Genomic DNA, 26,219 nt, shown 5'->3' with positions numbered 1-26,219 from the left:
CTGGGACTGGTGGCACATGCCTGCCATCTCCAGCTACACGGGAAGCCTAAATAGGAGGACCGTGGTCCAGGCCAGCCCAGGAAAAAACGTGAGACCCTGTCTCAAGAATTACTAAAGCAAAAAGGGCTGGAGGTATGGACTCAAGAGGTACAGCACCTGCCTAGCAAGACAGATGCCCTGAGTTCAACCCCCAGCACCACCAAAAAGAAAAGAGAGAGCTGTTAAAAGGAACACGTAGGTATAAGTCCTTAGCATGGAAAGCTGTGATTACTAAGACACAGTCATTCACAAGAACAACTGGTACAGAGCCCGCCTTAACTCCTAGAAGTAACAGAGACATCAACAAAGGGGCCGTTACTGTCAGCAAGTCCTCGATACGTCCTCACACTGATGGGCAAGGAGAAGCTGAGGTGGACGGTAACGCCCATCTAAGTAATATAACTAACGTGTTGGTTAATAGATTTAGGTCAGATTGTAGATTTCAAACTCAATTTTGACTGGCTATTTCAAAGACTCAACAGCCACATGCAGGTACTGGATTTGAAAACACTGAGGTTAAGGAACCAACAAGACGTATACATAAAAATATAAAGCAAATCATTGAAGAAAGGCCGGATGCAGTGTCTCACAGCTGTAATCCCAGCTACTCAGGAAGATTGTAGTCTGAGGCCAAAGTTCTCGTCAAGACTCCACCTGACAAAGAAGCTGGGCGAGGTGGCATGTGACTGTGATCCCAACACACAGGACTCTACAGGTGGGAGGACTGTGGTCTGAAGCCAGCCACAGGAAAAGAGCAAGACCCTATCTAAAAACATAGCTAAAGCAAGAAGGACTGAGGGCATAACTCAAATAGTATCGTACCTAGCAAATGCAGGGTGCTGAGTTTGGATACCAGTACTGCCAGATATAAATATATATTTATATTTATACGCAAAGAGACGGCTGGCATTGGAGATGGAGATTCAGACGGTCAGCTATTGAAATGTCATAGGCATGAAAGAACATAAGAGAAGGAATTTTTAGAACAATTTCCCAGAGATTGCTTCTCAGAGCATCAATTGATCCAAATGCTTGTTTTTTAGGGACAAATTAATCACAGCATCTTCATAGGTCTAAAAGAGTAGAGAGCTCATAATATGGGCAAAACTTTTCCACCCAAACTTACAAACATGTAGTACACACATGAATTCAGCCACTTTGATCAACCCCTCCACTCAAAGTCAGTTTGGACAAAGTTCAGTTGCTAAAGTCTTTCCAGAATATTGCTCTTACTCCTTAACTAATAAATGTTTTTAAAAGAAAAATAATGAAAAGAAGAAAGCAAAGAAATGAGATTTCATTACATAGTAAGGAGCAAAATGACCACTGAACACAATGAAAACCAAGGCTACTAGCTGTAAAGTCCCAAGGTAAATAAGGGTTGGAAAGTTAATTGTTTACCAAACTTTCATCTGTGCACCCTGGCTGTTATCGTTATAGAATGCTATAGAAAATGACCTGTGTTCAGACTCACTCCTACAAACCACCTGTTGAAAACCAAGTGTGTGTGAGCCAAGGAGCAGTGTTTGCTCACTCCAGGCTGTATATACTAGTGGTATTTGCAGAGAGGTGTGTGATAGAAAAAATAAACATCTGAATTTCATTCATACACTTTCCTGTTTCCTTCTTGATTCTTTACAAGGGAATGATTTTTTTTTTTCTTTACCACGCAGGTTCACCTTTAACAAGTCCTGATTGGAGTCCAGTAGGAGATTAGCAAACTTTGCTTAGTGAACTGGCATCAGGAAGTACCTACATTTTCCTGACCTGGTACAGATCAAATGAAAATGTTTATTAATGGACACAGACTGTCCAGTCCTGACCCAAGACACTGAGGACTCTGTTTGAACCGGACTTAGAGTTCCTTCCTGGTTACTCTGGCTTCTCCCGGGGACAGGAATGCTTCTGGTAAGTTTTTATAAAACCTCCATGTTTCCTTTGCCTCAAAATGAAACTCTTCTTTTTTATAAGTTCATATTGACTAGGAATATAATATTTCATGGACACAGATACGAAATTCCACTCCTTGTTCCTTCCTGGACATAGTTTTTTAACTGTAAAACAAATGTGGTGAAAAAGAAGGAAGAAAAAAATCTCTACTTTGTAACACAACTCCTCTCAGACTATTTTTCCTCTCCTTTGCTGTGTTTGCTTTGTTTCTCCCAGTTTCTCCTCTCCCAGAATTTAGAATATATGTATTTTCATTTAATTCATAAGTAGAATTGAGCAAATTAAATTAAATCGCAAGATCTCACTCAGTTCTCACACTTTCTACTTTTGAAAATATGGTACCATGTTTTAGTGAAAGCAAGATGTAATCTCAAGGGAAATACTTCTGCGAGACATAATTACATAATGACTTCTTTATTTTTAATGTAGGAGTAAAAACAGATAAATTATAACATTTCCTTCTGAATTTTTCTATACCTTTATATATCAAATATCTGATGATAAAAATCTGCTGTTTTTCATATTTGGAAGGCTAACTAAAAATCATGTTATCTAAGACTTGAGTAGCAAAGCCATTTTGTTCCTAACATCATATTTCAAAAATTGTTCAAACATTAAATAAATTGATTAAACCAGGAATGGACAAACTCCACCACAGTTTGCACAGTTAACTTGTTAGATTAGGTTCTTCACATGCTAACGTCTACCCATCTATGTATCCATCAATTCATCTTTATTTCTAGGTGTATTTTAAAGTTGCAGACCTCAGTAAACTTTGCCTCTAAACAATTAAGAAAATATATCGCTAACTAGAACTCAATACTTGTTTAACATTTTTCTTGAGATAAAATTTACGTCCAGTGAAATACATAAATATTTAGTGTGCTATTTGATGGGTTTTAACTAACACATACACCTAGGTAATCCAAACCCCTGTCAAAATCTAGAACATATCCATCACTCCAAGTCTAGAAAGTTCCTTCATTTCCCTATCCAAGCAGCTCCTGTTCCCTCCCCCACAAGAGGCAAGCACCCTTCTTCTCAATTCCATATGCATCATAATTTAAGATTCATTCATGTTGTATGTGTCAATGATTCATTTTTATTGTTGAATGGTATTTCACTGTATGACTGTATAACTGTGCATACATTCTTGTGTTGATGGACACAGGAGCTCTTCCAGTTTTGGCTATTATGAATCAGCCTGCTGTGAATACATGAAAGTCTTTCTCTGGACTGTTTTCAGTCTCTTGTGTAAATATCTAGGAGCAGAACTGCTGGGTCCAAATGTAGCTATAATTTTAGCTCTGTATGATACTGCAAGGGCCTTTCCCAAAGTGATGCATCACTTTAACACCCTCATCATTGTATGAGAATGTTATCCTTGCTGATTTGGCAGATTTAATTTAACCATTGGTCATTCTGGAGGTTGGGTAATTCTAGCTTATTGTGGTTTTATTGTCTTTGACCTGATGACTGGTGTTGAGCATGGAGCCATTGGTCATTTGAATATCTTTCTTTCTAAATGGCTATTCAAATATTTGGCCCATTTTGTAAAAGCTGGATTTGCTTTTTATTATTGAGTTGAAGATATTTTATAAGTGTACTTGCAAAATATGTATTTTTGACAAAGGTTATAAGCATATATTCTGCATAAAAAAGACCTTTGTCAAAATACATATTTTGCAAGTTTTCTGTCAGTCTGAGGTTTGCCTATTCACTTTTTTAGTTGTGTATTTTGGTAACTACTAGTTTTAAACTTCATGAAGTCTAATTATCAATTTTGTACAATTACTAACTTCTGAGTCCTACCTGAAGCATCCTTACTTACCTACATATTGCAAAGATATCCTTATGTTTTTTTTCTAGAAGCCCTGTTGTTTCACTTTATGATCAGTTCTAAGATCATGTTAGATTTATTTCATGTGTGTTAAGGGAAGCAGAAGAGATGGATTTTTTCATGTACATATGCCTATCTCGTTCCACTGTTTTGAAGGGGTTTTATTGTTTGCTTATGTTTGATTGGTTGGTTGGTTAGTTTTTGTTTTGATTTGCTTTTTTGAGACAGGGTCTTGTTATGTAGTCCAGGCTGACTCAGAACTTGCCTTTGCCTTCAAGCATGTGCCACCACACCTAGCTCCAACTGTGTGTTTTGTTTTGTTTTGTTTTGTTTTTAACAACAACAAAAGAATCCTTTCTCCACTGGATTGCTTTGGTGCCTTTTCAAGAAATCAAATGATCATAAAGGATGGATTTTAATTTGGGGCTCTTTTTTTAGATCTATTAATCTGTCTGCCCTTGTGCAAACATCACAATGTTTTGATTACTATAGCTTTATAATCCCAATAATTTACACATTGGCATTACGTTTTCCTTGATCAGATTTGTTTAATTGGATGCACTCATCTGTGACAGTCCATCATATTCTTCCCATGGAAGAGAAACATCCCAATAATAGCTACTCTGTTACGAGTTCTCCCAATGTGTCATTTACTATAGTAGTTATATTATGTGTGTTAGCTCATTTAATCTTCACAACAACCTTGTGAGGTGGATATTATTATTCTCCTGTCAAGAATACATAAACTAGGGCTGGGGATGCAGGTGAGTGGTGGAGTGCTTGCCTCACAAGTACAAGACCTTGGGTTTGAGTTCCAGCACTGCAAAAACTCAAAGATAAACTTACTAGTGGAGAATTGTTTCAATGGTCAAATTTATATCAAATTCATTAGATTTCCTTCATCCATTTAGTTGATGAATATTGATAGGTGTTGAGCACCTACTATGAGCCAGGTACTGTGCAAGGCCCTCTTCTAGGCTGTACATATACAGCAAGTGAAAACTCTTCCCTCAGTGAAGTTTAAATTCTATTATACTAAGTAATGAATATAATAAAGTAAATTGTTATTAGAAGCTGGCAAGCTTTCGTAAAAATGTAACAAAGTAGAGTAAAGGACTGGGGAGCTTCTATTTTAAATAGGATGGTGAAAGCAGACCACACTAAAAAGTAACACACTGGAAAAGACTTGAAGGAGGTAAGAAAGTAAGCCATTCAGCTATTTGAGGGGAAGTAATCTCATAAGTTCCTTGCATGTCAGAAATATTATTATATATTTTCTCAAAATAAAATGACCTATCTTTAATAATTTTTTATTGCCACACTAAGCCAAAGAATTAAGTGCCTTTGTTATTTTTCTGCCCATGTCTACATTTTCAAGTATAATTTGAGTGCCAACTTTCATAAAAGAAAAAAAAGAATCACAGGGTTGGGGGTGTAGCTCAGTGATAGAGCACTAGCCTATCATACACATGTCCCCAGGTTCAGTCTCCAAAAGCTAAAAACAAATAATAATAATGATTTACTAGTAGTTGGGCTCCATACTATGGTATAACTTTACATGAGAAATATTCTCACGGCTATAGCTATTATGAAGAAGTCATTAATGATTAGTTTAACTACGTTATTAAGCCATCATCATAATCATAATAGAATTACTTTCAATCTACTAGTGAACTTTAGCAGGGCTTATCTTGTAATTTGACAAAGCTAGACAAAATTTCTGCCCTTTGGAATCTAACAAGCTAGAAATAACAATATTGACTCATGTAATAAAAAAGCTGCGGTCAGTTCCTCATGCCTGTATAGTCTGTAGTTACAAAGAGTTGTAATAAGGTTCTACTGTCTAGCAAACCAGTGGCCAGTATCACAGGTATGCCTGAAATGCCAGTTGCTTCCATCCTGAACTTAAGACTTAATTTAATGAGATCTCTGATGCTTTGCCTTGGCTCCTCCTACTTGCGGGGTTTGAGTCAACTGAGCCAGTGTCTGCAGGAGGGAAGAGAGCAGCCCTGCATCACCAGTCCCAACACCCACACAGGGAGTACTCGGCAGAGTCTAACAGTCATGAAATGAGAAACTGTTCACAACTTTATTTAATGAACTCATATTTATCTTTGTGTACATAAATATATAAATATATTCACAAATACATCAGTTAGGATACACACTAACTCTACATATAGGTTCTACATATAGACATGTATATGTGGTCCTACAAATTTTAGGGTTTTACAGCCATGTATTCAACCAACAACAGATCAAAAATATTTGGAAGAGTTGGGTGCCAGTGGCTCAAGCCTGTAATCCTAGCTACTCGGGAGGCAGAGATCAGGAGGATCAAGGTTTGAAGTCAGCCCCAGCACATAGTTCATAAGACCCTATCTTGAAAATAGCCAACACAAAAAATGGACTGGTGGAGTGGCTCAAGTGGTAGAGCACCTGCATAGTAAACATGAGGCCCTGAGTTCAAGCCCCAGTACCACCAAAAACAAGAGAAAAAAATTGAAAGAACAAAACTTGTATGTATTCTGAACATGTACAAACTTTTTTCTTATAATTATTTCTTAAATAATACAGTAAAAATAACTATTTATGTAGCATTTACATTGTTTTAGGTATTATAAGTAATCTAGAGATGACTTAGAGTTAAAGGAAGGCATGTATAGTTTATATGCAGTGCTATGCATCACAGATTTTGTTATACTCAGGGCTTCCTAGAACCAACCCCTCATGGATACTGATGGACAACTATTTTGTTTTGTCAGTTGAGAGGAACTAGAAGTAATGACATCCAAGTAGCAGCAAGTACATCTAGAAACCAAATTCTTGTTTCTAATACCAGAAGGAAAGTTTTCTTCCAAAAGGAAAAACCAGGGCTCCTTGAAGATATGGATAGTTCTAGAGCTGGACTTAGAAATATGCAAAATGATCCTGAAGTAGCTTTCAATACCAGAAATAAGAAAGTACTTAAAAAGAAAAATTAATGATGTAAGTCAAAGGACACAGGAGTCAACAGAAAACCAAAAGTGGAATTTTTTTTGCAGTACTGGGGTTTGAACGCAGGACCTTACACTTGCTAGACAGGCGTTCTTCCATTTGAGCCATGTCCCCAGTTAAAAAGTGTACAATTTAACCAACAAAGTAAAGTATCAACGAATTATAGCCTGAAGTACAGAGTCAATATACCTGAACCCCTGGTGCTATAAATAAATGCTTACATTAATAACTGGAAAAGAAGAGCCAAGTCTCCAGTGCATAGGGCTCCAAATAATTCATTTGATATGTGATGATTAATTTTATGTGTCAAGTTGGAAGGTGTTTTGATGAGATTAACATTTAAATCAGTGGACCTTAAATAAAGCAGATTGCTACATTTTGAGTGGATCTCATCCAATCAGTTGAAGCCAGAACAAAAAAAAAAAAACAAAAACTTAGCCTCCTTAAGCAAGAGAGAGTTCTGCAGTGGACTGCCTTTCACTTCAACCACTGCCCTCCACTGAACCGCTAATTCTGCTGAGCTGTGAGCCTCCCAGACCACACTGCAAATTTTTGACTTGCCAGTCTCCAGAATCACAAAAACCAACTCCTTGTAACAGATCTCTGTCTATAAATATGCACACCATGTATTTGGTTCTCTCTGGTGAACCTTAACAATATAGATAAATAGTGTGCACTCAAGAAAAGTGAAAAAGGCTCACTTCTAAAGTGTGAGCTGCTAAACTGAAGAGAACACCCACAGAGTGGGAGAAAATATTTGCCAGCTATACATCAGACAAAGGACTGATAACCAGAATATATAGGGAACTTAAAAAACTAAATTCTCCCAAAACTAATGAACCAATAAAGAAATGGGCAAGTGAACTAAACAGAACTTTCTCAAAAGAAGAAATTCAAATGGCCAGAAAACACATGAAAAAATGCTCACCATCTCTAGCAATAAAGGAAATGCAAATTAAAACCATGCTAAGATTCCACCTCACCCCTGTTAGAATAGCCATCATCAGCAACACCACCAACAACAGGTGTTGGCGAGGATGCGGGGAAAAAGGAACCCTTTTACACTGTTGGTGGGGATGTAGACTAGTACAACCACTCTGGAAAAAGATTTAGAGGCTTCTTAAAAAGCTAGACATTGATCTACCATTTGATCCAGCAATACCACTCTTGGGGATATACCCAAAAGACTGTGACACAGGTTACTCCAGAAGCACCTGCACACCCATGTTTATTATGGCACTATTCACAATAGCCAAATTATGGAAATAGCCAAGATGCCCCACCACTGACGAATGGATTAAGAAAATGTGGTATCTATACACAATGGAATTTTATGCAGCCATGAAGAAGAATGAAATGTTATCATTTGCTGGTAAATGGATGGAATTGGAGAACATCATTCTGAGTGAGGTTAGCCTGGCCCAAAAGACCAAAAATCGTATGTTCTCCCTCATATGTGGACATTAGATCAAGGGCAAACACAACAAGGGGATTGGACTATGAGCACATGATAAAAGCGAGAGCACACAAGGGAGGGGTGAGGATAGGTAAGACACCTAAAAAACTAGCTAGCATTTGTTGCCCTTAACACAGAGAAACTAAAGCAGATACTTTAAAGCAACTGAGGCCAATAGGAAAAGGGGAACAGGTACTAGAGAAAAGGTTAGATCAAAAAGAATTAACCTAGAAGGTAACACCCACGCACAGGAAATCAATGTGAGTGAGTCAATGCCCTGTATAGCTATCCTTATCTCAACCAGCAAAACCCCTTGTTCCTTCCTATTATTGCTTATACTCTCTCTACAACAAAATTAAAAATAAGGGCAAAATAGTTTCTGCTGGGTATTGGTGGGGGGAGAGGGAGGGGGCGGAGTGGGTGGTAAGGGAGGGGGTGGGGGCAGGGGGGAGAAATGAACCAAGCCTTGTATGCACATATGAATAATAAAAGAAAAATGAAAAATAAATAAATAAATAAATAAAGTGTGAGCTGCACATGGTGACGTACTTCCAAAAGACAGTATGGAAACTGGAGGGAAAAAGAGTAACATTCATTGGAGAAACCTGGCAAACATGACCTCAGTCAGGTGACCAAAGTTAAAATCAGCAACAACCAGTCATGTTGACGGTATGACCATTGATACGATTTGAAGGGGTGGCAGTTTACCTCTAATTTTCCTTCCCCAAGTCCCACAGTGTCAATCTAATCATGAGAAAAACATTAGATAGGCTGGGCACTAGTGGCTCACACCTGTACTCCTAGCTACTTAGGAAGATCAAGGTTCAAAGCCAGCCCAGGCTAATAGTTCAAAAGACCCTATCTCAAAAACCCTTCATACACACACACACACACACACACACACACACACACACACAAAATAGGGATCATGGAGTAGCTCAAAGTGAAAGCCCTAAGTTCAAGCCCCAGTACTGCAAAGAAAAAAGAAAAACATTACACAAATTCCAATTGATGAATAATCTATAAAACACCTGACCAAACTTCCTCAAAAGTGTCAAGGTCATCAAAACCAAGGAAAGTTTGAGACAATATTGCCACGATGAGCCTTGAGACATAACAATTAAATGTAGACTGTACCATGGGTGGGACTGGTTTCAAGAGGTCTCAGTCCACAGTCTCTTGCCTCCATTGCTTCTGGAGCCAAGCCTCCATGGTGAGGCAGAGCATCAATGCAGGCAGCACACGATGGAGCAAAGTGACTCACCTCGTGGTGGACAGGAAGCAGACAGAGAGACAAGAAGGGGCTAGAGACAAGGCTACTTGCAACTTTAAATAGAACCTTTATTATATATCAGCATCAACCTGGAAGTCAAGACATTAGAAATATCGGTAAAATGCCCCAAATAAAAGCTGCTTCTCAGGCATGTATGGTGCCAAACAACTGTAATCCCAGCACTTGTAAGGAAGGGCAGTAGGAAGACCTTGAATTTAAGGGCAGCCTGAGCTACATAGTGAGTGAGTGCTTCCACTTTACAAATATCTAACTCAAACAAAATGATTGAATAAATGTCAGATCCAATCAAACTGATTAAACATACTCAACATCGTCTAATCAGAGCAAGTGATGCTGCCATAAAACAAGATACAAAGCATGTACTTAGCACGCCCTGGCAGGTTGAAGAATGGGAGCTCCTCAGTTGCAGGTAGATACAGGTGATTCTTCCCGGACTAGAAGAATGAGACGCTTTGAAGGCCATGCAAAGGAGGAAATCTAAAGATCCCTGTATCCATGCTCTCCTTGGGCAACAACAAAGCTCAAACGACTTGAGTTTAAAGACCTTAGACATCTATTACTTTTAAATCACCAAAGAATTTTGATTATTTTGGTTAATATCTAGCTAGAGACAAAAGGAGTAAAGGAGAAATGAAAGTTAATATTCATAGCATGAACTTGAGTTAAATACATTATAGACCCTTATAAGAGGGAAAAAACACCTTTAGGGAATGTACACCTTGGAGAATTATAAATTTGGCAATGTTTCTTTCAACAGTGTAAACTCTGCTGTGTAAAGACTTCAATGAGAATATCAAAATGGAAATGGAAACCATGATTTTTTTCTTCTTCCTATTTTTTTATTTTCCAAAAATAAAAAACATTTTATTTCTTATAATCAAAATCATTTTTAAAATGTTAGTTTTAATTCATCTTTTTGAGGTGCAGAAAATGATGCTTAAATGAAAACCAATGAGGAGGGATAAGAATTGTCTCTTCTAAAATAATCATGTCACTAACCATGAGGGGTTCTTTTGTTTTTGTTTTCATTTTGGTAATACTGGGGTTTGAACTCAAGGCCTCATGCTCACTAGGCATGTGTTCCACTACTTGAGCAATGCCCCAACCCTTTTTGGCTTTTGTTATTTTTCAGATAGAATCTCACATTTTTGCAAGGGCCAGCCTTGGACCTTGATCCTCCTACCTAAGCCTCCCACATAGCTGAAATTACAGATGTATCAGCACATCTGGCTCCTTGGCTGAGATTCAGTTCTCATTAACTTTTTTCAGGGCAGGACTCAAAACACAACACCCCTGAGCAGCTGGGATTATAGAAGTGTACCATGACATACCGCCCTAAATCTGAGAATCCTTAAAGATGGACCAAATAGAGATACAGACTAAAAGTTAAAGAATATTTTCAAAAACCAAATCTGCAAAGGTGAATTAAAATTAAGAATTCCTTAGTTCAGCAGTGGTGGTTCATGCCTGTAATCCTAGCTACTTCAGAGGCTGAATTCGAGAGGATCGCAATTTGAGGCCAGCCCGGGCAAATAGTTTGTGAGACCATATCTCCAAAACAACTGGAGTAAGTAAAGTGGGCTGGAGGTGTGGTTCAAGTGGTAGAGCACCTGCTTTGCAAGTACAAAGCCCTGAGCTGAGTTTGATGGGACCCAGTCCCATGGAAAAAAAAAAAAAAAAAGAATTCCTGGCAGGTATAGATAGGAAGAGGATGACTCCCAATGACTATATTTACTGAGTACCCACCAAATGCCAAGCACTGTTCAAAGTGCTTTATTTCATATGATCTTCCGTAAATCTGCAAAAGTAGTTTCCTAAACTCCTAGACTAAGCAAATTCAATAATCAGGCTTGTTCTTATAGAACAGATAATCTTGTTCCAGGCAATATTTGCACCAGAGATTTAAATGAAGGCCCAGAACACCTGCTGTTTAACCTTGTGGGTGTGCATATTGAGGAAAACATCAAATTGTATGTCTTAAATACATACATTTTATATATGCCAATTATACCTCTATAAAGCCTTAAAAAAAAACTTGCAGGTGGCATAAATCTGAAAGAATTTTCAAATATGTGAGATGACAAGAGAAGGATCCACAAAGACCTTAGACAGGTAGGATAGATGGGCTCAGTCTCATAATATGAAGTTAAGTAGGTAAAAATATTAAGGACCAATGAGCCAGGAGCCAGTGCCTCACTCCTTTAATCCTAGCTACTCAGGAGACAGAGATCAGAAGGATCATGGTTCAAAGCCAGCCTTTGACAAATAAATAGTTCACTAGACTCTATCTTGAAAAAACCCATCACAAAAAAAATGGCTGGTAGAGTGGCTCATGCAGTAAGAGTGCTTGCTTCACAATCATGAGGTCCTGAGTTCAAACTGCAGTACTGCAAAAAAAAATAGATAAATAACTGCAATAAGGCTTTCCTACCAACAAGATCATTGCTAAGAGAAAGAGAACAGCTAAGAGGCAGGGGTGCCATCGCCCTATTTGAATCTAGTCACCCTGATCAGAAACATCGTAATTGACTACTCCACTTTAGAAGGACTATGAGCAAAGAAAAAAAACGAAGAAGTGACACAGAGCTATGTCTATGTGAAATGTTTGTTCAGACAGAGGAAGGGAAACCCAGATGATGATAAATTCATTGTCTTCATGAAAAAGCATCTCGCTAGTTCTGCTCTCTAGAACCAAGTGGTAATGGCTACAAGATGTACCCCTTCAAATTATCTGAAGCTAAGCAAAGCTTGGCTTTGTCTCCAGTGGCAGTGACTCCCTGTTCACTAGTGGAATCTGAGCTGAACTGGACAATTATCTGGCCAAAGTAGTTCAGCGATAATTCAATCACTTTATGGTGTTTGGACAAGGTGCTGTTTGATATTCTTCGTAATATGAAATTTTATTTAGACAAAAGTTGTCAGGAAGAGGATGGCTTTTGCATCAGAGAAGAAGGCTTGAAATATGAAATTATCCAAGAAACACAAGACAGCAACATGAGGACTGGGATGTAGCTCAGTGGTAAAGCACTTGCCTACCATGCATGAGGCCCTGGGTTTAATCCCCAGCAGCAAAATGAGAAAATAAAATAAAATAAGGCAACACAATGGAGATCCAGAAGAAAAACTAACAAAATTACTCAAAGAGTTATTCAGCAGAGGAAAATGTGAAGTAGTGACAGGAGCTGGAGACACATCATTTTTTACTCAGCAAATGCAACTTTCACAGTACTTTGTGACAGGGAGTAACCAAGATAACCATTCTGTGCCTCTATGAACCTACAAAGTGACAGATAATGCAGCAAGTATTTTAGTAAGGTGAATAGATAATTCAGGAAGTGTTTTTGTTTCAGAATAGAAGAGATTATAGTTCAAGGCCTTGTTTTATAGGTGATGTCCATACCATGACAGAAACAAGCATAATATCTACACCCCTACAGACAAGTACAAAGATGTACCCCTGGGTTTGGAGTCATCGAAATGAGATAAACAGTCTACGCAGCAGGCGTTTTGTTCAGAATTTTTAAGGAGCCCAGATACTTGTCTCAGAAAAGAGGGTGGATAAATGCAGCAGGCAGGGCATTGGGTTAGTGGCCAAGAGTCCAAATTTTTAGTTGGAGACCGATGATATCTGAGAATACTCCAGCTTTACACTTTTTCCCAAGGTCTTTGAAAAGAAGGAGGTGAGGGGAGACTGCAGTGTTTCAGAGAATTTTTTTTCCAGTCTATCATTCTCTGCTATAGCAAAGAATGATATTTTCAAAATTCATTGGTGGCAAGAAAGTTTGTTTACTTACTATGAATGAACCCTTTATTTTGACTCTGGCAGGTTTTTCCTTTGGATTAAGGCAATCATTTTACCTAGTCCCTTCAGCTCACAGTGCACATGCAACATTTATGTTAGGAAGGAGATTCAGCAAAAACAGTATTCCCACATAGTCCCCAAACAATCATGACAGCACTCAGGAGCACTGCAGTAGAATAAAGAGACCAGCAAGCATGGTAGGCAACAGCAAGAGAGAAAAGGAAAACAACAAAGGAGGAAAATTGTCTCCTCCAGGGCCTGCCAATATCAGCAGTAAGAAAAACCGCCAGTCCAAACACACTGCCATTTTGATAGAGACCTTAAGACCATTTTCAAAGAATACTTCTTGTCCTCTGGGTGGGATTTTTTTTTTACAAGGAATAGAGTGCTGGGTCCCACTGAGATTTCCAAATATACCTTCAACCCAGATTTTCGCATGAACTTGTTTTATGTGAGGTCTTCATCCACTCATGTGTTCGTTTATGCCCCATCAATGAATATTCATACAAGTTTTTATTACACACCAGTCATTTTTCTAAGCCCTGCAGATGCAGAAGTAAACAAGAGAGCAGCATGGATTTCATGGAGCTGTATTTCATGGGGCAACATAAACAACAACAAAATACAGTGGGTAATAAGAACTGTGATGAAAATATAAGTGTCAGAAAGTAGCTTAGGTTGCAGGTCAAGCAAAGCCTGTAGGGAGATGGCCTTTGAACTGAAGAGGAAAGGATGCCCAGCTATTAGGCATCTGACCATGTGGAAGAGATTCCCACTCAGGGAAAGAGTTGTGCAAGGGCCTGAGCAGACATGACCTCAGCGTGTCCCAGTCCTCGAGCAAGATCAGGGTTGGAGTGTCCAAGGCGTCACAGGCTCTATCATCAAACAGGATGTGGAGCAGGTGATGCAGGGCCTCTAGGAAGGATTGGGAGCTCAGATTTTATTCCAAAGGAAGCCACTTGTACGGGCAAGGCATGATGGGACTTATATTTGTAAAGATCATTCTCAATGCTAAAGGATAATAGGCATATAGAACTGGATAGGAGGCTAGTCTGATAATCCACTTTCTTTTTTTTTTTAATTTTTATTTTATTCATATGTGCATACAATGTTTGGGTCATTACTCCCCCTTTCCCCCTGTCCCCCCCCTTACTTCCCCCCACTCCCACTCCCTCCCTTCCCCTGCCTTACCCCTCGCTATCCAGCAGACACTATTCTGCCCTTATTTCTAATTTTGTTGGAGAAAGAGTATAAGCAATAATAGGAAGGACCAAGGGATTTTGCTAGTTGAGATAAAGATAGCTATACAGGGAGTTTTTTTCTTTTTATTCATATGTGCATACAAGGCTTGGGTCATTTCTCCCCCCTGCCCCCACCCCCTCCCTTACCACCCTCTCTGCCCCCTCCCTCTCCCCCCAACCCCCTCAATACTCAACAGAAACTATTTTGCCCTTATTTCTAATTTTGTTGAAGAGAGAGTATAAGCAATAATAGGAAGGGACAAGGGTTTTTGCTGGTTGAGATAGGGATAGCTATACAGGGCATTGACTCACATTGATTTCCTGTGCATGTGTGTTACCTTCTAGGTTAATTCTTTTTGATCTAACCTTTTCTCTAGTTCCTGGTCTCCTTTTCCTATTGGCCTCAGTTGCTTTTAAGGTATCTGCTTTAGTTTCTCTGCGTTAAGGGCAACAAATGCTAGCTAACTTTTTAGGTGTGATCTCACTTTTATCATGTGCTCAAAGTCCAATCCCATTGTTGTGTTTGCCCTTGATCTAATGTCCACATATGAGGGAGAACATACGATTTTTGGTCTTTTGGGCCAGGTTAACCTCACTCAGAATGATGTTCTCCAATTCCATCCATTTACCAGCGAATGATAATATTTCATTCTTCTTCATGGCTGCATAAAATTCCATTGTGTATAGATACCACATTTTCTTAATCCATTCGTCAGTGGTGGGGCATCTTGGCTGTTTCCATAACTTGGCTATTGTGAATATTGCCACAATAAACATGGGTGTGCAGGTGCCTCTGGAGTAACCTGTGTCACAGTCCTTTGGGTATATCCCCAAGAGTGGTATTGCTGGATCAAATGGTAGAGCCATGTTTAGCTTTTTAAGTAGCCTCCAAATTTTTTTCCAGAGTGATTGTACTAGTCTACATTCCCACCAACAGTGTAAGAGGGTTCCTTTTTCCCCGCATCCTTGCCAACACCTGTTGGTGGTGGTGTTGCTGATGATGGCTATTCTAACAGGGGTGATGTGGAGTCTTAGTGTGGTTTTAATTTGTATTTCCTTTATTGCTAGGGATGGTGAGCATTTTTTCATGTGTTTTTTGACCATTTGAATTTATTCTGTTTAGTTCACTTGCCCATTGCTTTATTGGTTCATTAGTTTTGGGAGAATTTAGTTTTTTAAGTTCCCTATATATTCTGGTTATCAGTCCTTTGTCTGATGTGTAGCTGGCAAATATTTTCTCCCACTCTGTGGGTGTTCTCTTCAGTTTAGAGACCATTTCTTTTGTTGAGCAGAAGCTTTTTAATTTTATGAAGTCCCATTTATCTATGCTATCTCTTAGTTGCTGTGCTGCTGGGGTTCCACTGAGAAAGTTCTTGCCTATACCTATTAATTCCAGAGTATTTCCTACTCTTTCCTGTACCAACTTTAGAATTTGGGATCTGATATTAAGATCCTTGATCCATTTTGAGTTAATATTGGTATAGGGTGATATACATGGATCTAGCTTCAGTTTTTTTGCAGACTGCTAACCAGTTTTCCCAGCAGTTTTTGTTGAAGAGGCTGTCTTTTCTCCATCGTATATTTTTAGCGCCTCTGTCAAAGACAAATTGGTTATAGTTGTGTGGCTTCATATCCGGGTCCTCTATTCTGTTCCACTGGTCTTCATGTCTGTTTTTGTGCCAGTACCATGCTGTTTTTATTGTTATTGCTTTGTAATATAGTTTGAAGTCAGTTATCATGATACCTCCTGCATTCTTCTTTTGACTGAGTATTGCCTTGGCTATTCGTGGCCTCTTGTGTTTCCATATAAATTTCATGGTAGATTTTTCAATCTCTGTAATGAATGTCATTGGAATTTTGATGGGAATTGCATTAAACATGTAGATTACTTTTGGGAGTATCAACATTTTTACTATGTTGAGTCTACCAATCCATGAGCATGGGAGATCTCTCCACTTTCTATAGTCTTCCTCAATCTCTTTCTTCAGAAGTTTATAGTTTTCCTTGTAGAGGTCTTTCACATCCTTTGTTAAGTTTACACCTAGGTATTTCATTTTTTTTTTGAGGCTATTGTAAATGGAATTGTTTTCATATATTCTTTCTTAGTTTCTTCATTATTAGTGCATAGAAATGCTAATGATTTTTCTATGTTGATTTTATATCCTGCTACCTTGCTATAGCTATTGATGGTGTCTAGGAGATTCTGAGTAGAGTTTTTTGGGTCTTTAAGGTATAGGATCATGTCATCTGCAAATAGGGATATTTTGACAGTTTCTTTACCTATTTGTATTCCTTTTATTCCTTCTTCTTGCCTAATTGCTCTGGCTAGGAATTCCAGTACTATGTTGAACAGGAGTGGAGATAGTGGGCATCCTTGTCTGGTTCCTGATTTTAGAAGGAATGGTTTCAGTTTTTCTCCGTTAAGTATAATGCTGGCTGTAGGTTTGTCATATATAGCTTTTATAATGTTGAGGTACTTTCCTTCTATTCCTAGTTTTCTTAGAGCTTTTATCATGAAATGGTGTTGGATCTTATCAAAGGCTTTTTCTGCATGTATTGAGATGATCAAGTGGTTTTTGTCTTTGCTTCTGTTGATGTGGTTTATTATGTTTATTGATTTTCATATGTTGAACCACACCTGCATCCCTAGGATGAAGCCTACTTGGTCGTGGTGAATGATCTTTTTGATGTGTTGTTGAATTCGGTTTGCCATTCTTTTGTTGAAGATTTTTGCATCAATGTTCATTAAGGAGATTGGCCTATAGTTCTCCTTTTTGGAGGCGTCTTTGCCTGGTTTTGGGATAAGTGTAATACTGACTTCATAAAATGTATTAGGCAGTTTTCCTTCCCTTTCTATTTCATGGAACAGTTTAAGGAGGGCTGGTATCAGTTCTTCCTTAAAGATCTGATAGAATTCAACAGAGAATCCATCAGGTCCTGGATTTTTCTTTTTGGGGAGACTCTTGATTGCTGCTTCAATTTCATTTTGTGTTATAGATCATTCAGGTGATTGATATCCTCTTGGTTCAGTTTTGGATGATCATATGTATCTAGAAATCTGTCCATGTCTTTAAGATTTTGAATTTATTTGAATACAGGTTCTCGAAGTAGTCTCTGATGATTTCCTGGACTTCCATGGTGTTTGTTGTTATCTCCCGTTTTGCATTCCTGATTCTACTAATTTGGGTTTTTTTCTCTCCTTGGTTTTAGTCAGTTTTGCCAGGGGTCTGTTGATCTTGTTTATTTTTTCAAAGAACCAACTTTTTGCTTCATTAATTCTTTGTATGGTTTTTTTTGGTTTCTATTTCATTGATTTCAACTCTTATTTTTATTATTTCTCTCCTATTTGTTTTGGGATTTGCTTGTTCTTGTTTTTCTAGGAGTTTGAGATGTATCATTAGGTCATTGATTTGGGATCTTTCAATCTTTTCAGTATATGCACACATGGCTATAAACTTTCCTCTCAGGACTGCCTTTGCTGTGTCCCATAGGTTCCAGTAGGTTGTGTTTTCATTTTCATTGTCTTCCAGTAACTTTTTAATTTCCTCTTTTATTTCATCAATGACCCATTGTTCATTAAGCAATGAGTTATTCAGTTTCCAGCTATTTACATGTTTTTGTCTTTATTTTTGTTGTTGAGTTCTAGTTTTATTGCATTGTGATCAGATAGAATGCATGGTATAATTTCTATTTTCTTATATTTGCTGAGGCTTGCTTTGTGCTCTAGGATATGATCTATTTTGGAGAAGGTTCCATGGGCTGCTGAGAAGAATGTATATTGTGTAGAAGTTGGATGAAATGTTCTGTAGACATCAACTACATCCATTTGATCTATGATATATTTTAGATCTAGGATTTCTTTATTGATTTTGTGTTTGGATGACCTATCTATTGATGACAGTGGGATGTTAAAGTCTCCCACGACCACTGTGTTGGAGTGAATATATGCTTTTAGGTCCTTCAGGGTATGTGATGAAATTGGGTGCATTGACATTGGGTGTATATAGGTTTATAATTGTTATTTCCTTTTGGTCTATTTCCCCTTTTATTAGTGTAGAATGTCCTTCTTTATCTTGTTTGATCAATGTAGGTTTGAAGTCTACTTTGTCAGAGATAAGTATTGCTACTCCTGCCTGTTTTTGGGGACCATTGGCTTGGTAAATCTTCTTCCAGCCTTTCTTCCTAAGCCTATGCTTATTTCTGTCGGTGAGATGGGTCTCCTGTAAGCAACAGATTGTTGGATCTTCCTTTTTAATCCATTTTGTCAAGCGGTGCCTTTTGATGGGGGAATTAAGTCCATTAACATTAAGTGTTAGTACTGATAGGTATGTGGTGATTCCTGTCATTTAGTTGTCTTAGTTGTTTGAAGGTTTGATTGTGTGTACCAAAATTGAGGTTACTCTCTACTTTCTTGCTTTTTCTTTTCCTGTAGTTTGGTGCTGGTTATGTTGGGTTTCACTTTCTGTGTACAGAATTCCTTGAAGAATCTTTTGTATTGTGACTTAGTGGTCACATATTGTTTTAGTTTCTGCTTATCATGGAAGAATTTTATTGCTCCATCTATTTTGAATGATAGTTTTGCTGGGTAGAGTATCCTGGGGTTGAAGTTATTTTCATTTAGGGCCTGGAAGATCTCACCCCATGCTCTCTTGCTTTTAATGTTTCTGTTGAGAAGTCTGCTGTGATTTTGATGGGTTTACCTTTGTATGTTATTTGCTTTTTCTCTCTTTCAGCCTTCAATATTCTTTCTCAGGTCTCTGTGTTTGTTGTTTTAATGACAATATGCTGTGGGGTAGTTCTATTTTGGTCGGGTCTATTTGGTGTTCTGGAGGCTCTTGCATCTCTATGGGAATAGATCTCTCTAGATTTGGGAAATTTTCTGCTATTATTTTGTTGAATATATTATGCATTCCCTTTGCTTGCACCTCTTCTCCTTCTTCAAGGCCCATGATTCTCAGGTTTGTTCTTTTGATGGAGTCAGTGAGTTCTTGCATTTTCTTTTCACAGGTCTTGAGTTGTTTAATTAATAGTTCTTCGGTTTTTCCTTTAATTACCATTTCATTTTCGAGCTCTGAGATTCTGTCTTCTGTTTGTTCTATTCTGCTGGATTAGCCTTCCATTTTGTTTTGCAATTCTATTTCATTCTTTTTTCTGAATTTTTCCATATCCTGAGTCTTTTCCTCTTTAATATTGTCTATTTTCATCCTGAGTTCATTTGTCTGTTTATTCATCGTGTTCTTTGTTTCACTTTGGTGTTTATACAGTGCATCTATGATTTCTTTTATTTCTTCTTGTGCATTCTCAATTTCTCTATTTTTGTTGTCTTGGAATTTCTTGAGTGTCTCCTGTATGTTTTGGTTGACCATATCCAGTATCATCTCTATAAAATTCTCATTGATTACCTGTAGGATTTCTTCTTTTAGATCATTCTTGTAGGCTTCACTGGGTTCTTTGGCACAGTTTATCTTCATTTTGTTGGAGTCTGGATCTGAGTATCTGTTTTCTTCATTTTCCTCTGGTTCCTGTACTATTTTTTTGCTGTGGGGAAACTGGTTTCCCTGTTTTTTCTGTCTTCCCATAATTGCCCTTGATATTGTTATTGTACCTTTACTGTGTGCAATTAAATATTTTCTAGCTTGTAATAATAACAATGGTGATATTTAGAATGGAAGGGTGAGAGGAAAGGGAAAGCAAAGAAGGTAAAGAGAAAGGGAAAAACAAACAACTAAAAAAAAAACAAACAAACAACAGAAAAAAAAAACAGTGCCAAAGAAATAAACAGGGAGAGATAGTGTACTAATCAACAGAAAGCTAAACAGGCATTAGAGAGACAGAGAGAGGATTGAAAATTTTTTTTAAAAAAATCTCCAAGTTCAAATGTAATAAAGTTTCAGTCCTAATAATTTTTGTGTTAGTCCCTCAGCCTCCAATCCTGGAGATGGTGTCTCAGAAGTAGTTCTGGCATTGTCTCATCAAAGGGGAACAAAACAAAACAAAACAAAAAAACACCACAAAGTGTCCCAAGTTCAAATGCAATACAGTTTTAGTTAAGTGTTTCAGTATGCAGGTGTAGTTCAGTTGTTGTCTCATCAAAGGCAGAGAGAAAAAAAAAGAGTCTGGAGACAGCTTTGTGAATGTCTGTCTGAGGCTGTGGCTCACCTGCCCACTGCTGTCAGCCTGCTGTTGCTGGAGGTTTTATTTATGCAGATCTCAGGAGTGAGCTTAACACTCACCTAGCCCCTCAAGCTTTGTTTATTTAGAGTTCTCCTTTACAAGCTTTCCCCTTTCCAAGCACACTGGGGGAGGTGACACTGCACCTGATTTCTCAGGCCAGTGTGTTTATTTACAGTTCACGTAGGAAGTGGGCCTTCCCCCTCTCCTGTGGAGTTTTCCTCCCACAGCCACTTTTACAAGCTTTCCCACTCCTGGTTGCTGGCGTGTGCCACCGCTCCTGCCTTCTCTGGCTGGCTTGTTTATTTATAGTTCCATGAGGGATTTCCCCTCTCCCCTCTTTGGCACTCAGGGCACCCCACCCTCTTTCCTATGTGACTTTTTTGTTGTTGTTGCTTATTCAGTTTTTTTTTTCTTTTTTCCCTGGTTGGGGGTCAGTCTATCCAGGGTGCTATGCTGATCAGGCCCAGGGTTGTCTGTGGGAGAACCACATGCTGCTTAGCTCACCTTGTGGTCTGCATGTTCCCAAGCGGTCTGAGAGCTGGTGTCTGGTGGCAGTGCAGGAGCCCTCCTGGTTTCTCTGTTTAACGTGAAGTGGAGATGCTATGCACGGGCTGAGGGTGTGGAGGAGTCAAAATTTTGCCTCTTAGTGGTTTTTCCTGTAAGGTGTATCTCCAGCATCTTTCTAAGACTTCACTTCAGGAAGCACGCTTTCTGCTTCCTCCCTCTAGCCGCCATCTTGGAATCTCCCTGATAATCCACTTTCCTCCCCAAATTGAGAAGATAGTGTCTGAGTTTATCACCAGTTTCTTTTTTCCTATCTTTTTTGTTTTGTTTTGGCAGTACTGGGGTTGAACTCCAGGCCTCACACTTGCTAGGCAGGTGCTCTACCACTTGAGCCACTCCACCAGCCCATGTCTGAATTTAACTGGTTTCCTGGAATTATCTAACAAATAATGACAAATCAAGGTAACCAAGCTTTAGTTATTAGTCATCACTGAATCTTGAATAAACTTAGATAAGCTTAAATGTGATCCAATATGATATAAAATGAGAGGAGTAAGAATTTTTATCATGTAAACTGTATATGACTTATCTATGCTTTGCTACTGGATATTAATTGCAGGGATAGAGGCATGCCTTGAGTGGCAAAACACCTGCTTAGCACCAAACCTTGTTCAATCCCCAGTACCATTTATAGTAGTAGTAGTGGCAGTGATTTCAGGTAGTCCTAACCCCTTGAGAAGCTACAGGTATCAAGAGATTCATCAAGTAACCTGAGATGGAGAAATGTCCAGAAAAGTGACTACAGGTGCACAACCCAGGAATAAAATGCAGGTAGTTCAACCAATTGTTTTTCAGATTATCCCACAGAATACTCAAGAAAGGGATGATATAGGAAACACAGAGGCTTCATCTTTGAATTATTCATCACTCCACTGGAGTGCATGTGTTTGTGTGTGTGTTTGTGTGTGTGTGTGCACAGGTGCTGGGGATGGAACCTAGGGCCTCACACATGCTAAGCATGCATTCTATTTCCAAGCTACACCTTCAGCCCCAAAACAATAAATTTTGCCTAGTCTTAACACCCAGAAGATGGTGGTGGGTTCACCTTGTGTGGAGTTAATCATACAGTGACGGAGAGCTCTTTTTACAGCATTTTGTGCTCCACAGGCAGGAATGTGATTCCATATCCAGTAGTCATGTTTCTGTTACCCACTATACCTTTTCACACAGCTCTCGATTTCTGCTAAAAATCCAAAGGTCCTTACTTTGGTTTGTGTTTCCAATGCCTAGAACGAAACCATGCAGGACAATGAACTAGAAGTAGCTCTCTTACATATGATCTATACATCCAGAAAACATTAATGACTGCCTCTTTTAATAAATAGCTAAATTTAAACCAGTGTTTATTCTAAGCATGGGACAAAACTGGAGAATGTGTGAAATCACTTTGCATGAGTGTGTGGTACCACCCAGGCATGATGAAGTACCACTGGAGTTTGGATAATTCATCCTCCTTTCTTCTACAACCTACGGCACTCAGATGCCACTAGATGGCGCTATGGCATTTTATTTTCTGGCTTTTTTCTTTCCCTACTTTATTTTTTTCCAGAGGAAATCTTCCCCAAAGCAGACTGTCAATCAAAACAATTTCTGTGGTGCCTTGGCAGAATAAATAGTCTTCATATTCCTGGAAGAACATAAGCATAATCGATGTAATTTCAAATACTGATGGATTGTAGAATGTACTGTAGGACATGCATGTATCTACTAGACCAAGGAAGTCTGAGGGGGGTTGATGCTCTCTGCGCTCAATTCCCACCTGGCGCTGTGGATCTTCTGGTGACCTTGTTGTCCTCCTTGCACTTGGATTTATGAATGGTGGGGTACCCCTTGCCCTCCACATAGACAATAAACTCCCAAACTCATCCTGAGTGTCCTTCACAGTGGTCTTGGGCTTCATCCCTATATATCTATATCCCTATGGCTAAAATCCTAAGATGGAGCTAAAACCTCACTCTGACATCTTTTCCAATTACCATTTTTTCCTTTGTTCTATCCTGCACATGGATATACCACAAATATTCTCAAAACACTGCTTCACCATATCTTCGAACTACTAAAGATCTTGTACTCACCTTCTAATGTCATTTGAATCAAAACTAAGCTCTCATCTTTCAATTATCCCTTGCCTAACTAATTCATCTTCTATTCCTACGTAACATGAAAATCACTTTCCAATCAATCCATATAATGCTTTGCAAAACATGATGCTATTAGACTGGGTTATGCTTTGTTTGGTTGGACGGTTTGTCAGTTGGTTGAGGAACTGAGTAAGAAAGTATATTGGTTAAAAGTGAGGATTTTGACTGAGCATGGTGGTGCATACCTGTAATACAAGCACAAGGGAACCTGAGGCAGGAGAATCACAAGTTCCTGGCCAGCCTGGGCTACATAGCAAGACCCTATCTCCAAAAAAACAAGCAAGGGTTCTGCAACTCAGCCATCAGAGTCAATACTCTAGCTCTACCATTAACAATTTTTTAAAGATTTAAGGCAGGGTTCCTTACCTCATGGTGCTTCAGTCCCCTCATTCATGACATGCAGACAGTAACAGGACCCAGTCCATGGAGTTGTCCTGAGAATAAAAAAGCTAAAAGCTGTGGCGCTCTCGCTGCATCTGGCCCCTTGTAAATAGTTGTTACAGGTCACCTATGTCCTGCTCACTTCCTTCTGCACTCACCACCCCACTTCAACACCCATCACTTTAACATAATGCCAACACCAAGATATGCAGATTGAAAGAAGTAATCCTTTCTCTTGGAATTGCCTGTGCCTCTCTGCTGAAAGCTGGGACTTTCTCAATGCCAGGTTTAAGTGCCTTTTTCTTATGCACACATACATGTCTTATGTATGTACTTTTTCTAATGTGTGCTATCATTCTTTTAAATGCCTGTTTCAGCCGGGCACCTATAATCTTAGCTACTTGGGAAGCTGAGATTGGGAGAGCCACAGTTCCAGGCTATTGACTGAACTGTGCTAGTTATGAAAATTAAAGATAGAAAACAGAAATAAAGTGCTAAGGCAATCAACTTGGAAATTAGAACCCCAGAAACATGTCTATCAGAAATCTCTTGAGGGAAGAGGGATGGCTCCAGCTGGGAAAAAAGGACAAGTGGAATTTGGACAGACTCATACTGCTCTGACAAGACTGCAAAGAATCACTTTAACAAGTCACAAAAATTGATTACTTTCATACCTACTGCACAAAGTTTGTTTTGCCTGCTGAATTTTCTTTTAGCAATGAGCAAGTTTATCTCTGTTAAATTTGGGGTCTGCTTTTACAAATCACCACAGAAAACCTGAACAGAAACTCTCAGTTCAGGGTCTGATACGCAACAGTTGCTGAGCTACCTCACCACCTACCCTGAGGTAGCCTTGGAAACAACAGTGACGTGCTTAAAGCATTTCAAAATAAATAAATAAGCCAGGCACCAATGGCTCATGCCTGCAATCCTAGCTACTCAGAGGCAAAGATCAGGAGAATTACATTTCGAAGCCAGCCTAGGCAAATAGTTCAAGAGACCTTAGCTTGAAAATACCCAGCACAGAAAATGGCTGGCAGAGTGGCTCAAGTGGTAGAGCACCTGCCTAGCAAGTGTGAGCCTCTGAGTTCAAACCCCACAAATAAGTAAAACTAGACATAGATTTTATACTTTTCACAAAAATTAACTTAAGCCAGGCGATGGTGGCTCATGCTTATAATCCTAGTTACTCAGGAGGCAGAGATCAGGAGGCTCAGAGTTTGAAACCAGCCTGGACAAATAATTTAAGAGACCCAATCTTGAAAAAAGGGCTGGTGGAGTAGAATTTAACTTAAATGATTTTTAGACCTAAATGTAAACAATAAAACTTCTAGAAGATAAGGTAGGAGAAAATCTACATGGCCTGGGTTTTGGCAATGAATTTTTAGATACAAAATCAAAAGCAAACTCATTTTAAAAAATTAACAAATTTGACTTTGTTACAATGAAAAACTTCTGCTCTACAAAAGATACTGTAAAGCGAATGAAGAGCTATGCCACCAAACAGAAGAACCCATTTAGAAAGCATCTGACACAGGACTTGCTCCCAAATACACAAAGACATCTTAAAACTTAACAAGGAAACATGAAAGTCAATTTAAAAATGGCAAAAAAAAAAAAAATACTGAACAAAGAAGATACACAGGTGTCAAACATGAAAACACACTCAACAACTATACCATTAGGTAATTGAAAATTAAAATGACTATGAGATTGAGTCTGTTTTAAGAAAAAAAAAGGTTAAAAGTCCAAAGATGTCCCTTGAAAATGACAAGAGTCTACAGGTCATTATGGAGCTGATAAAAATGAGCGGGTACTTGATCTTTGTCCAACAGCCCTCCTCTCCCCTTTGAGGTGTACTTGGTCATGCAGGCATTTGACTCATTTTACTAACTGCCCACCTTCAGGTGTGTCTATGTTTTGCTAATAAATTACTCTTCACTCTCTTTCTGCTTTTCATTGGTCTTTTGCCACACCTGGAGCAGTGTCCTGATCCTAGACGCTGTATCCTAGGACTGGGAAAACATCTAAAACACCCCACCATCAGTAACATTTTGGTGCTGTGACTCAGATTCTGCTAAAGGGTAAGTCCTATTCTCACTTGCTCTGTTGGCTAGAGAACTGCCTTCTGATCTCCAGCCTTTCCACTTTAAGTCATCTGACCTCGTCTCTGCAGCAACTGAGCAGCAATATTTTCCTGGCTTTCAGAAGTGATGGTGAATTCCCAACACCTGTCCTTTCCTGATCCACATGCAAAGCATAGGCTCTGCATGCTTTATGGGATATGACCCCTTTTCCACCTTGACTCAGTAACACCCGCCCCCGCCACACACACACACA

At 38.8% G+C, this 26,219-nt stretch overlaps 1 long non-coding RNA gene across 1 annotated transcript; it reads left to right on the top strand.

The window, feature by feature from the left end:
- Window positions 1-1,481: 1,481 nt before the first annotated feature.
- Window positions 1,482-25,967, top strand: LOC141416460 (uncharacterized). The gene is made up of 3 exons (XR_012441184.1): window positions 1,482-1,608; window positions 1,713-1,947; window positions 25,865-25,967. It is a non-coding gene; the product is annotated as an uncharacterized lncRNA (long non-coding RNA).
- The last annotated feature ends 252 nt before the right edge of the window (window positions 25,968-26,219 follow it).

Source organism: Castor canadensis, chromosome 14 (genome assembly GCF_047511655.1).
Source record: "Castor canadensis chromosome 14, mCasCan1.hap1v2, whole genome shotgun sequence".
Lineage (NCBI taxonomy): Eukaryota > Metazoa > Chordata > Mammalia > Rodentia > Castoridae > Castor > Castor canadensis.
The sequence above is the reverse complement of the archived record's forward strand: the minus strand, read 5'-3'. Positions and strand labels throughout refer to the sequence as shown.